Source organism: Wolffia australiana, chromosome 13 (assembly GCF_029677425.1).
Source record: "Wolffia australiana isolate 7733 chromosome 13, ASM2967742v1".
Lineage (NCBI taxonomy): Eukaryota > Viridiplantae > Streptophyta > Magnoliopsida > Alismatales > Araceae > Wolffia > Wolffia australiana.
In genome coordinates, this window is record NC_135847.1 from 7835605 (window position 1) to 7848340 (window position 12736).

Sequence of the window (12736 nt, forward strand, 5' to 3'; positions counted from 1 at the left end):
GTGGGATCCGAGTGTAACTGGGATACTCGTTCCACGCATATAAACACTTATAACCACTCCACTTATATATAAAACCCCCCTTGGTTGGCATCTAGGGCACGCATGGATCGGTCTACGGGCACAACCGTAAGGTTGGCCGTACCCGACATCGTGTTTTTGCCAATCAAAAAATAAAAAAAAGAGCGGTTGTTTCATGACTCGCTCTTTATTGTTTTCATCCTCACTCAGGCTCATACACAATTGTATAAAGATTAGTGCATGACTGAGAAACTTGATAAAACTTAACCACTTCTTTTACTCTATCAACTAATGGGGGACCATCCAGCCTTAAGGACATATCTTCTATGTATTTTCACATGCTCAGCGTGTACCTGTATTTTTTCCCCTAATTTGGGCCCTCTTTAAAACTTATTGGGCCTTCTTCCTTTTCCTGAGGAGGAATGCCCATATTTCCCCTATAAGAGGGGGGGGGTGCCCATTGTAAAAAGAAGAACCAAGTCAAGAAAAAAAAAAGAGTCGCAATGTAGTCCATTCGTATTTTTTGGGTTATTTTTAAGTCTTTTTTTATAGTTTTCGAGTTTGAGAGAATTACAAAATTGCCACTCGAGGAAATGGAAAATTAAGGCATCCTTTGTGACTTCGTCAGAGTGCCGCCGTTGCCATCGCTGGCGCCGCCGTCTCCAGCGCCGCCAATGCCAGCGCCATCCCAAGGTTCATTAGGTCACCGTCGGCCTAGAGCACAACCGCCGCCATGCTCCACAGCCACTACCACCCGCCATGGTCACGGCCGCCGGAGCAGGCCGCAGCCATCTCAGTGACTACAGTCGCCGGAGCTGCCGTAGTCGTCCATAGTGGCTGTAGCCCCCGGATTGCCCGCAGCTGCCAGAGCCGCTGCAAGCAACGACCGCAGCAACCCGCGGTGGCCGCAGCCAACCACAGCCGCTGAATCTGCCAGAGCTGCCACAGTCGCCCGCAATTGTCGTAGCCGACAGAGTGGCCATAGCCGCCGGAGTGGCCGCACCCACCAGCAACGATCATAGCCGCTAGTACCAGCCACTGCTGCCAAAGTGGCCACAACCGCTATAGCGGCCACAATCACTGGAGCGATCGCAATCGCACATCAAGCCACGGGCCGCTTCAAATTGATCGTGGTCTATCCACCTGCGAAGGCCCCCTAAGGGTTTTGAGTGCTCGCGTGTGCAAACGCCTATTTTTGCACGGCCTTTTGTTCAGATCGCTGTCCCTTCTCCCCCCTTGAGTGTCGTCTACGATCAGGAAGAGTGATCATCATCAGCTACCATTCTTGACCGGCCTTGCTACCGCTAGAGAACTTAGTTGGGCAGACATTACTTTCCAGTCAATGACTTTGTCCATTCTACGTGAGAGAGTCTGATTTGCATCCCGTAGCTTGCACGATCAATCACATACCCTAAGCTGCTGCTTGGTAACGCATATAGCCAACGTTTAACAATCGGATGACCGTGCATCCCATCTACAACCCCATCAGTTGTAGCATGGGGCATTCTTAGACTACTCTTTTGACTTAGGTGATCTGAATTGGGCACTATCGATCAGACGATAACACTGGTTTGCCAACTAGCAACTCCAATTGGAATATCTTTGATGTCTTCAACCTCGCGTCCCCAACCTGGGATTTACAGAACCTTGATTGTCACTCCCAGCTGGAGCACTGTCGAGGATCATTTGCTTGTTGTCGATCACCCCTTATGCCACGCATACGCTGGGACAGATTAGCCTAGCCCACCGCTCACTACCTGTTTGGCCGCCGTACTCACTAGACTTTGGTCGACGTTCCAGACGAGTCGACGCGGTGCGCCCACCCTCTTCTCTGACCTCCAACCAACCACTCCTATGCCATTTTGCCAATTGAGCCGCCGACACTCTCCTGCTTCTCTCCCCTACACCCGCTTCTGATGCACCAATTGATGAGAAATCTACACGACAAGCCACGCGCCGATGACGTACGTCATCCTCCCGCTTGCTCGTTATATTATCCTTTGTTGTATACTTTTGTCTTTACTCCTCCGTGCTCGGGCTAGCTAGGTGAGAGAGGAAACTACAAAAAAAACTACGAACACAATTGAGTATCTTACTGATACGAACAAGTCCGTCTGTTACGTGCGAGCCCTACGGATTTATTATCTTCGGCCCATAGACGTCGTCGTTCCCTCCGATGAGGTTTGAGAGGCCACCGTTGCTCTCGTCAGTGATCCCTTTGGAGCTTGGAGCTTAGCATGTCCCTCGAGTCGGGCTTGCAAGTACGAAGGCAGGTGCACCCATTTGCATTGTAGTTACATTGCCTGAAAGGGTTTGATGGGGGACCATCATGCCTTAAGGAAAATATCTATTTTTCTGTTGTTTGTTGATTGTTTGTTTTTTTTCGTTTTGTTTTGTTTGTTTGTTTGTATCTCCCCTAACAGATTTGGGTATATTTCTTCCCTATAAAATGAAGTTTGCCCCTTGTAATAAAATGGGTGAAATTGAAAAGGATTTTCAAAATGTAGCCCCCTTTAGTAGATTAGGAATTTTTAGGATTAGTTGATAGTTTTCTTGTGATTTTTGGGAGTTCTGCAAAATTACAAAATTGCTATCCAAGATTTGGGCGTTAGGGCATCCTGACCGTTCGTCGCCGGAGCGCCGCCGCCGCCTTCGCCGGCGCCGCCATCTCAGCCCCCTCCGCAGCTATGGAAGTCCTAGGTCATTCTTGTCGGTGATTCTGGCCTTCCTCAGTCGCACTCGGCCCTTCTCCGATCGCCACGAGTTCTCGATCACTGCGGATTGCCGTCATCACCGCCGAGGCCTCCTTGGCGTCCATGGGCCCCTGGGTCACTCTCATCGGCAGCCTCTAGCTGCCTGGGCCATTTTCTGGTCGACTATGGCTATTCCTGGCTTCCCCCAGGCCGTCTTCCGGCCGCCTCGGTTCCTCGGCGGCCTCGGGTTGCCTTCGGCCGCCCTCCTCGACATCCCCGGCCTTCTTGGCCGCGATGGGATCCCTTGGCCGTTTTGGCCGCCCGCGGCCGCACGGCGGCTACGGCCTCCACGGCCGCCATGGGGGCCACAGCCGCCATCACCGCCAGGCAGTCACGGCCTCCACGGCCGCCGCTGCCGCCCCGGTCTTCGCGGCCACCGTGGTCGCACGGCCACCGAGACCGTCGCGGCCGCCACGGCCTCCGCGGCCCCCCGTGGCCTCCACGGCCTTCCCGACCGATCCACCACGGTTAGCCTCGACCGCCCGGCCACCACAGTCAGCGACGGCCGCCCTGCCGCCAACCGCCGTCGGCCGCCTCGACCACGCCGGCCGCTGTCGACCGCCCGGCCGCCTCCGGTCTCCGGAACACCCTCGGCCGTCCTCGGCCTGTGCCAGCCTCTCTGGTTGCCTCTCGGTCGCCTTGGCCACCTCGAGCCAGTGCATCGTCGTCTGCCGACATCATCGCCTTCTCCGGACGCCTCCAGCCTCCTCCGGCCACATACAACCAACCGGGCCACCTCCGCTCACCTTTGGCCGCCCTTAACCAACCGACCACCACCCAACGCCTCAGCTGCCCTCGTTCTCCTCTGCCTACTTAGCTCCACGACCGGCTCGGACCCGTCCAGTTATCTTCATTCGCCCCGTCGAGATTACTCCGGGATGAAACCAGAAGAATCCAGATTCTCAGTTCTCGATGGTTGTTGTCACCAACATTTCTTCGTCGAGACCACTCCGAGGACTTGTTGACGACCCCGCCGCCGCCGATACCCTCGTCTGTTACTGTCCATTCGTAGTTAGTTAGAACCCTCACAGTCACAAGCCCACTTAGTAAGGACTCCCTAGTTACGGGCTTCGTAGTTAGTTGTATCCGTCGAAGCCCTCCGATAGGATATAGATGCAGCCGCCTTATGCTGCTGCCTTCGTAGTTAGTTCGTAGTCACTACCTTCCCTCACGTCGAGATTACTCCGTGAGTCATCACCATGCATTCTTATGTCGAGATCACTCCTCGAGACACCACCTCGCGACCTCGTCGAGATCACTCCGAGGCCGTTCTTAAAGATTCAAGCTGAACATCACCGCTTGGGGGCTTCGGAATCATCACCGCCTCCTTGTCGAGATTACTCCGAGGGCACTTCTTAGAGATCCAAGATTTGCAGCTTGGGGGCGTTGTCGTCATCTCACTTCCTCGTCGAGATCACTCCGAGGACGTGCTGACATCACCGCTACCATCAACCATTTTCTACCGAAAGTCGGGCCCACCGAATCACCGAAGCCTTTGTCCCATGCTGCCGTTCCGTCGTTCTGCTCTCCACTCCCTGTGGTGTTAACGCGAGCCGCTCGATCCCGGCAGGTCGTGTTACATCAGGGTTTATCTATCCATCGGATAATGACACCATCGACGTTTGGCACCACAATCTAGGTACTGAGCCAACGCCCTTGGTGCTGACCGGACGACATCCTCGATGATGTCCGGCATCATAATGGGCCATCATACAACTATAAATGGACACGACATGTAATCAGACGACGTAAATGCAGCTTCTCAAACCTTGTAGCATAAATGTGGGTTCTTCTTGTCGGCTCGGTCTCCACGAGGTGGCTGGTAATGAGTTTGGACGTGCTCTACTAGATGGTCCTCCATCATTCTCTGAGGGGGGAAGAACTGGCCTATGACGAGTTATTGCCCATGATATCTTCGAGAGGCTAAAGGAGCTCTGGTTGTGGCCAAAGAAGTTTTGCCTCTAAAATCCACGTGTTGTTGGAAGACGCTCAACCCTGCCAATGCACCAGGAACTTGCGGTCCATTTGTTTCCCTATAGTGTTAAATATCTCCTCTAGTGCTCATGCCTTATTGGTGATAGGACAGGAGGGGATACATGGTGTCTCTTGCTCACATCACTACTAAGGCTCGAGGGACTCTCACGCTCAGTGATGGGTGACATAGGATGATATCAGATCAGGTCATTAACGTTGAAGGTCAGACAGATCCCCCAATCAGGTGGGAGACCTACAACATAGCCGTTCTTACCGACCATAAGGACTATCAGGAAAGGCTTGGCACTACGAGCATGAAGCTTTGTAGCGACCGCAGGAGAGTATCTCTTGGGGCTCGACCTGACCATGACAAGATCTCCCTCAGTGTAGCTAACCTACGTACGTTTTGCAAGACGAGGTGAGTATGAATGCCATGATGTAAATCTCTCACATGATGCACAAATGTGACTCCATAATTTAAGAACCTATAACGGATGACTAAGGGTTTGGGATCGGGAGGCTTATGTGGTATTTGGGCGAAAACAAACTCGCATGGGACGTGTCACATAGCGCGGCTCACCATCAATTTGGAGTCAAATTTTGACTTAGAGGTGAGACGAGCCCAAGTTGTGAAGCTACACCACACTATGGAATGTAGTAAGTTCCCAAAAATATGATCAAGAGCCCCATGTAAAGGTGCAGAGCTCAGAGGTATCATCACAGAGTGATGCAATAGTGCTGTGGGTGAGGTCTGTGTGAGGACGATCTTGGGAGCCCGATGTTGGACTATAGAAGTTTCAGACTACGGAGCGAAGGATAATGTGGGTAGCGGTGTAAACTGCTGGGTGGCATGTGGAACAGCCAGAGTAGGGGTATGTTACGAAGGAGCATTGCTTGTAGAACTTGTTGTAGGTGAATGCGACGAGGCCATAAGAGTAGCCCATGTGATGATTAGATAACAAGTATATGTATGAATGCACATGCCATGAATTTCAAGATATGTGATGCGTGCGGTTAAGTGCAAACACAAAAAAAAATTGACTGACAGTGCTAAGTGCAAAGGTTAGCACTATCGACATTGATACCAATATGATGTAACACGACGAGCGAGTTTGAGCGGCTTGTGTTGCACCACGGGAAGGCAGACGAGAAAGTGTGATGGTACCAGATCAAATAACAGGATTGCGTAGTAAAATCAACGAGAAGCACACCGGAATTTCATTGAAGTAAGGCGTAACTCAATCGATGTCACAAAGTCGAATCGAGGCACAACTAAGCTCCCAATGATCCACGTGATCAGTTCTAAGGCTGACAAAGTGGATGATCCAAATTTGTTCGCACCTTTGATGTTATCAAACAAAACTAACACTGTTAAAGAAATTTACTTATCAAAATAATAGTGGCTAGTCCTATTAAGCATCTTTAAAATCTTTCCAGGGGACGAGCAACTAATGATCGTCACTGAACAAAATAACTAACATGGTAGTATGGGAAGATAGAAGCCTGACCTGTGGCTAGGCATTAGAAAGTCTGCAATAAAATACGACATATCAAACAGAAGGTGCAATCAGGTTGATAAGCCAATAATAGGGGTAAATTATGCAATCTTATAATCCCTCATCGTTGTTAAATTTAATTTATATAATGAAATTTATAAAACCTTAAGATGTATAATGATAAGCAGAGGTATCGTACAAGGGAAGCTAGTAAAGTAATTAAATTGTGATCTGCGTGAATAATTTGACCCTAATTGCACTTAGTTTGATCTTCAACGAAGATCAACCCACCCTAATTAGATGAAGAATTTATAAAGGGGGGTAGAAGAGGTAGGAAGAGTAGAAGAAATAAGGAGCTCTAGATTGACTTATTCGATTCCATTAAAAGCGATCAAAAGGGCTAATTTAGAGGGGATATGGTGTAAGACGACAGTCAAAGTTGACACTTTGTGTTACATCCTGGGGGTAAACACTGAATGCAATGTTAAATGACGTGAAATGTTGTGTGCAGTTTTGAAGAAAAAATTAACAAGAAAGTACGTTGATTGTTGGTTGATCCGCAATGTAAGCAACTAGACGACACACGACAGGTTTTGACGTGATTAAGCTCCCAATGATCCTCGTAATCGAATTGAAGGGACACTGTGGTGGGGCATATTCTTCGTCCATGAGCATCCACACCATCACTGAAAGCGACATCAGTCCGGCACTATTAATGATAAACTCTATTACGAAATAATAGCTAATCCTAAACACGTAGGAGTTCACACTAAGAGAGATAATAATACTGAACAAGGGGAGAGGAAATGACCTGAAGATGTTGCTCGAGCTTGAGAACACCGTGGCATTTGCAATGGAATAGATAAATCCGACCCCAGTAGATTTTTGAGACAGGAAGACGAGATGGATGTGATTCCGACACTCTATGGATGTAGGCAACTCTTTAGTATTTTGATCTTGAAATCGTCTTGTGAGTTAAGATCCTAGGTTAAGCAGGGGTTGGTATGTTGGGCTTCGATAGCAGGAGTCCCTAGTGAAGAAGCTCGTTGTAACGAACATCAGACTCTGTCGCAGAATCAGCGGATGGGGATTGACAATCTCCGAGAGGGGTCAAATTATGGCCGGAGAGGGTTCCCCCACACAACAAGGCAATCGACCTAGGGTCCCCTCATGGTCGTTTCCTAGTTGATCACGATCACAATAAGACAATAAAGAATTGTCTTGGGCGATGGTCACAGCAGGGGAAGTATAAAGAACGAGCAATTTCACCAGAGGATTAATAGAAATTTGGCCGGCGGGTAGAGATTCTGCAAGCGCCACAGAAAGGAATGTGCAGTCGTTATAATCTGAAAGGGTGTCGAGTTCTCGGATCGACCAGCAGCGGTGTCCGACTACAAATGTCGATGCTGCCAAAATAGACGAGTGATTACATAAAAACAAATGATCAAGATTCGGCCAAATAAGTGGTCGTTGATAAAAAAACAGTTCCTTCCGAAAAGACATAGCTTTCCGATGTCCATAGGAATGAAGGAATGATTTAAATATTGAAATATTGAATGGCTGGTTTTCTCCTTTTTTGTGCGTTAGGATAGTGGGTGGAAGAATTGGGGTGTAATGGTGAACGAAGAATGCTTCTGGCAATTGCATGCGGAGACAAAACAAAGATAGTCCTTTTTTTTTGTTTGGTAGATGATGAATGAAACAGCTTATCAACTTCATGATAACCTCTCCTGATATGAAAGTCCTCTTCTTCCGAAAATAAAGATGATGATAACTTCTTCTAGGGAAGTTAGAAAATTTTGAATAATTCACGAGCATTCTTCTTCAACACGATTCAATACTTCCACCAAGGCAAGAAAAAACTGTCAACAAAAACGAGATCTAGAATTTTTCTGATGAGCAAGCCTCTTTCCCACTTCCACCCCTCCCCCTTCTTACAGAGAGGGAGTGGCAGTTGTGGGTGGCCCAATTGGGCCCCCTTTTAAGGGGAAAGCTCCTTGGGCTTCCCCTTAAAAGGGCTCTTTAGGGCGAGAAGAAGCCCAACATGGATTTCCTCCCTTTAGAGCTGACCACTAATCAAAATTAAACTAAAAATGCACGCAGGAGGGGCCTCACGACCATCCAAAGCCAAAGAAAATGAAAAATTACTTAAAGACACGCGACACACAGCGAGACGATGATGCCGCTTCTCAAACCTGATAGTGGAAGCAGGGGTTCTTCACGTCGACTCGGACTCCGCGAGGTGGCTGGAGATGGGTGGGGGCTTGATCAACTGGATTGTCCTCCATCATGATAAGAAGAAAATATTATTTTATCTTAGTTTGAATTGGGGATTGGTGTCAAAATTCACTAACTCTTAGATCATAAAGACAAGCTATTTCATCATAGAAATAACATATTTCTTATAATTTTCTCTTAATATGCAAATGGAATAGCTAGGTTGATTTGATGATCTCTTTTCTCAATTCTTGTAAGGGCTTGAACATGTCGCTCAAGCCAAGCAATTTAGAAATCCAGACCCAATTTAAGAGGAAAAATCACACACTTCACTAAAACATAATCCAAAGAAAACAAAAATTGAAATACAATGAAATAGAAAGCACCTAATAGGGTTGATCTAGGATGAAGCTCCTACATGTCTTGTAGTTGTGAAAGACTACCTCCAGAATGGCCTCCTCCTCTCGAAATTCGCCTTTTATACTTAGGTTAACGATAAAAATGACATTTTTTACCCATAATCAGTAGTTAATTTGTATCCATCAATGTAGGGTTGATTTGAATGATCCAACCATACAAATATAAAGAGGCCGTCAAACGAGAAAATTCATTAAATATTATCTCAATCAAACTTGAAGATCAAAAGTTATTAGTAAATGAAAATTGACCAATCTAAGCCGTTGGATCAATATTTACTTCTTTACTTATTTTATTTCTTACACGCAATGACGTGTCGATGGCTGATTGGCTGACACAGTTTGATCTTCAAATGACAGGTTCATTTTCCCGCGCCACATACCCATGTCATGAAATCAAAATAAAGAAAAAAAGAAAAAATAGAGATTGTACAATGCGCTTTGCACAATTGTGTGCGCTTGTACTGGCACACCCCAATCACCAATCGCCATGGCATCAAACGTCTGTGCACTGTGTATGCACCGCATAGGATGTGAACTTACCGCCCAGAGAGAGAATTCCCTAGAATTTTCCTGAAAAGTCCCTTATTAAATGTGCGCATACAAAAGGACGCCACCCAAATGTATATATTTATATGCCCCTGACACTTTCACTCTCCTCAATATTTCCATAAAAACTCATAAAAAATCCGGAGTGGTTGCAATAACACCTTGTAACTATTTTATTTGTATATTTAAGCCTGCATACACGACCGAGACCTGCTTTTAAGGGCATAATTACAACCAAATGTTAAGAAAATCCATCTCAAGTCTAGAGATTGCTTTAAAACTCATATTCCCCTTATAAATATCTTTTCCTAGTTAAAACTATATTTTTTCGTCGGATAAATTCCCAGAAATTCCTATCATTTTTCATAAAATTCTAGAAAACTCAGAAATTTGTCCCCAAATTGATTAACATCAAAATTAAATTTTAAACCTACTATTGTCGTTTAAACAGAATATATTCGAAGCTTAAATAAGTTATAAAAAATTCATAAAATTATGAGAAAATGAGGGAAAAAACAGAATTATTAATTACATGTAAATATATAATAACAGCCTTATTTTAAACTCCTTAAATGAATAATTTGGGCTAATTATGTGAATTAAATACTTATTTTAGGGTCTTATCACAAGTCTTGGCCCGGCTGGTCGAAATGGATCATGCCAGTCAAGTCTCTAGCGGAAGACGTACGAACAGAAAGATATTTGTCAGCTGGATAGTTAGGCCAAAATGGAGGAGTGAAGGCAGTGTCTTCTTTGATACGTCGTGAATACAGATCCGATTTGGCGGGACAAGATCCGGTTGACCCTCCGTAGTTGAGAGAGAATGCTTGAACCACGGATCTATCGGGAGGTGGATCACATGAAAGAATTGTACAGACGACCGGGCAAGGAGATGTAACGCGATACGGCGTCTTTGGAAGAGGTCCGCCGTGGCACTGACGGTTATTATCTGCCGAGAGCCGATCAATGACAGATAAGATCAGGTGATAGCACGAGAGGATTCACACACACGTGCAAGACCGATCAGTCAGGATGCCCGTTCTTTGTCATATCATATAAGTCACAAAAGACAATAGCTTTGAGACATTAATGGCCAGGATGAGGCTCGGTCGGCGGCAAAATCTCATCCCCAATGGACGCCCGAACTAACGAGACCGCTCCGACAGGCTCAATCAACTCATAGTAGATGTGGAACGTTGCCTATTCCTCTCGAAGTTTCTTCTAAAAAAAAGCAGGACTCCTCAAAATAACAAGATTCTTCTCCTCCGACAAGTCCTTTTTCTTCTTCTTCAACGATTTTTTCGTCTTCTTCGACGACTTATTCTTCTTCCTTTGCGAAGTCTTCTTAGAGCAACAGAGGCCTTCAGAAAATACGATTGATGTTACGAACACCAGGGGAGGAGTTGTCGAGCATGAACGGACCTCCGCAGAAGGGCCAGGCCTGATCGAAGGATAAGGAGCGGTGGGTGATGTGAACCACATGGTGGTGTTCGGCTACGTCGCCCGGCAAACAAAGATGCAAGTCCGCGGTGGAAGAATACCCTGCCTGATGTTGCCTCGGCGGTTGGACTGACGGGAAATCTGGTATTCAACAACCGTCAGGATTGAGAGATCACGAACAAAAGGAACCTTCCTCCTCTGGTGAAAGGGATCAACGGAATACCCTACTAGCCAACAGTTCATCGAGTTTCTTCTGGTCGTCTTGCAGATTTAATAACATACAATCTTCCTCCACCAAAGGAAGGGTGGACGACAGTACAGAAAACCCTAGAACCAGAGACTATCTTTTTTCTTTTAAAACAACGATTGAAAATTTTCCAAAACAACAACGCATGATCCCACCTTCCCCCCGTCACTTGTAGTAATAATAGGGGAACCAGTGGGGTGCCCAAATGGGCCATTTTAAGGGGTAAGCTTATCGGGCTTTCCCTTTAAAGGATTCTTTAGGGGGAAAATAAGTCAATCATGGACTCCCACCCCTGAAGATATAGACTGAATGACAAAGAACAAACCAAACACGCACGGTGGAGGCTCGTACACAAGCAGGAGTGGGCCTCCTAACAGTAAATAAACGATAAAATAGAACTAAACGACATGAGCATAGTGCTTGTACATGAGGAATGGGCCATCATACAACCATAAATGGGCAAGACACGCACTCAGACGACATAAATCCAGCTTCTGAAATCGGGTAGCAGAAATGTGGGTTCTTCTTGTTGGCTCGGGCTCCGCAAGGTGGCTGGTAACGAGTCGTGATGTGCTTGACTGAATAGTCCGTCATCATACGCCCATGTATGATGGCGCACGCCATATGGACTCGTCGAAGCTGTCATCTGAGCCTCCGTCACCATCGTCAACTGCTGGACACACACGGTAATAGTCTACCCTTTGTTGCTGGTCGCTTGGGCGTCAGCTGATCGAAGAAGAATTTTGCACTACCGTGATTCCCGCTTTTCCTTCGGGACTGCGTCCTGCTTGCTACTGTTCTCGACCGGACACGCCCAAAGCCTTAGCCTGTCCATAGAGGGTCTTGCCATTGCTGAACCCCAGGTTAGCCATCGGGAATTTTCCTTGGTTGCTGCGGTTCTCCGACAGCAATCTGCACGACACCACGGATCATGGCTGGTTTACCTAAGGACCTAGCTGCCATTGTCGCACTATATTCGGCCCCGGAATTGTATCCCATTACCGTCGGCAGATAACAGCGTATTGCGTGGATTGCTAGAACATGACCTGACTGGATCTAGCCGCGGCTCCATGAGACGTCTAAGCTGCTAGTTGCTAGTGCTGGCGGCTTGCCCTGCCACTGACTACCAGACGTTAGCCAGACTCCATCCCCCTATAGGTGAATGATCGTTGCTGCTCGCACTAGCTGAATGACCCGCCCGATCCGACTATTGTTTGTTTGCCCGACGGGTCTGGCAGAGTTCCTCCAGCCTCATCGCCATCGTTGGTCACTTAATCGTCTCCTCTCCTCTAGCCTCCGACAAGAGCTCCTTCGCTAATTCGCCTGTAGAGCCACGCTGATTCCTCTCCGGCTCATCTCCGCCACAATCTGTCCCGACTACCACAACCCATTTAGGGTTTATCTATCCGTCAGACAATGACCCCGTCGACGTCCGACATCACTATCTACGTAACGAGCAATCGATTTGGTACCACCAGGATCGCATCATATACGTTGTCCAGCATCAAATTGGTATCAGAGCATTGTCTCGATACTCGAACAGAAGACAACACCGCCGTTGTCTAGCACCAATGTATTATTCTAGTTCATAACTTTAGTGGCTAAATAACAATTTTTAGTCATTTA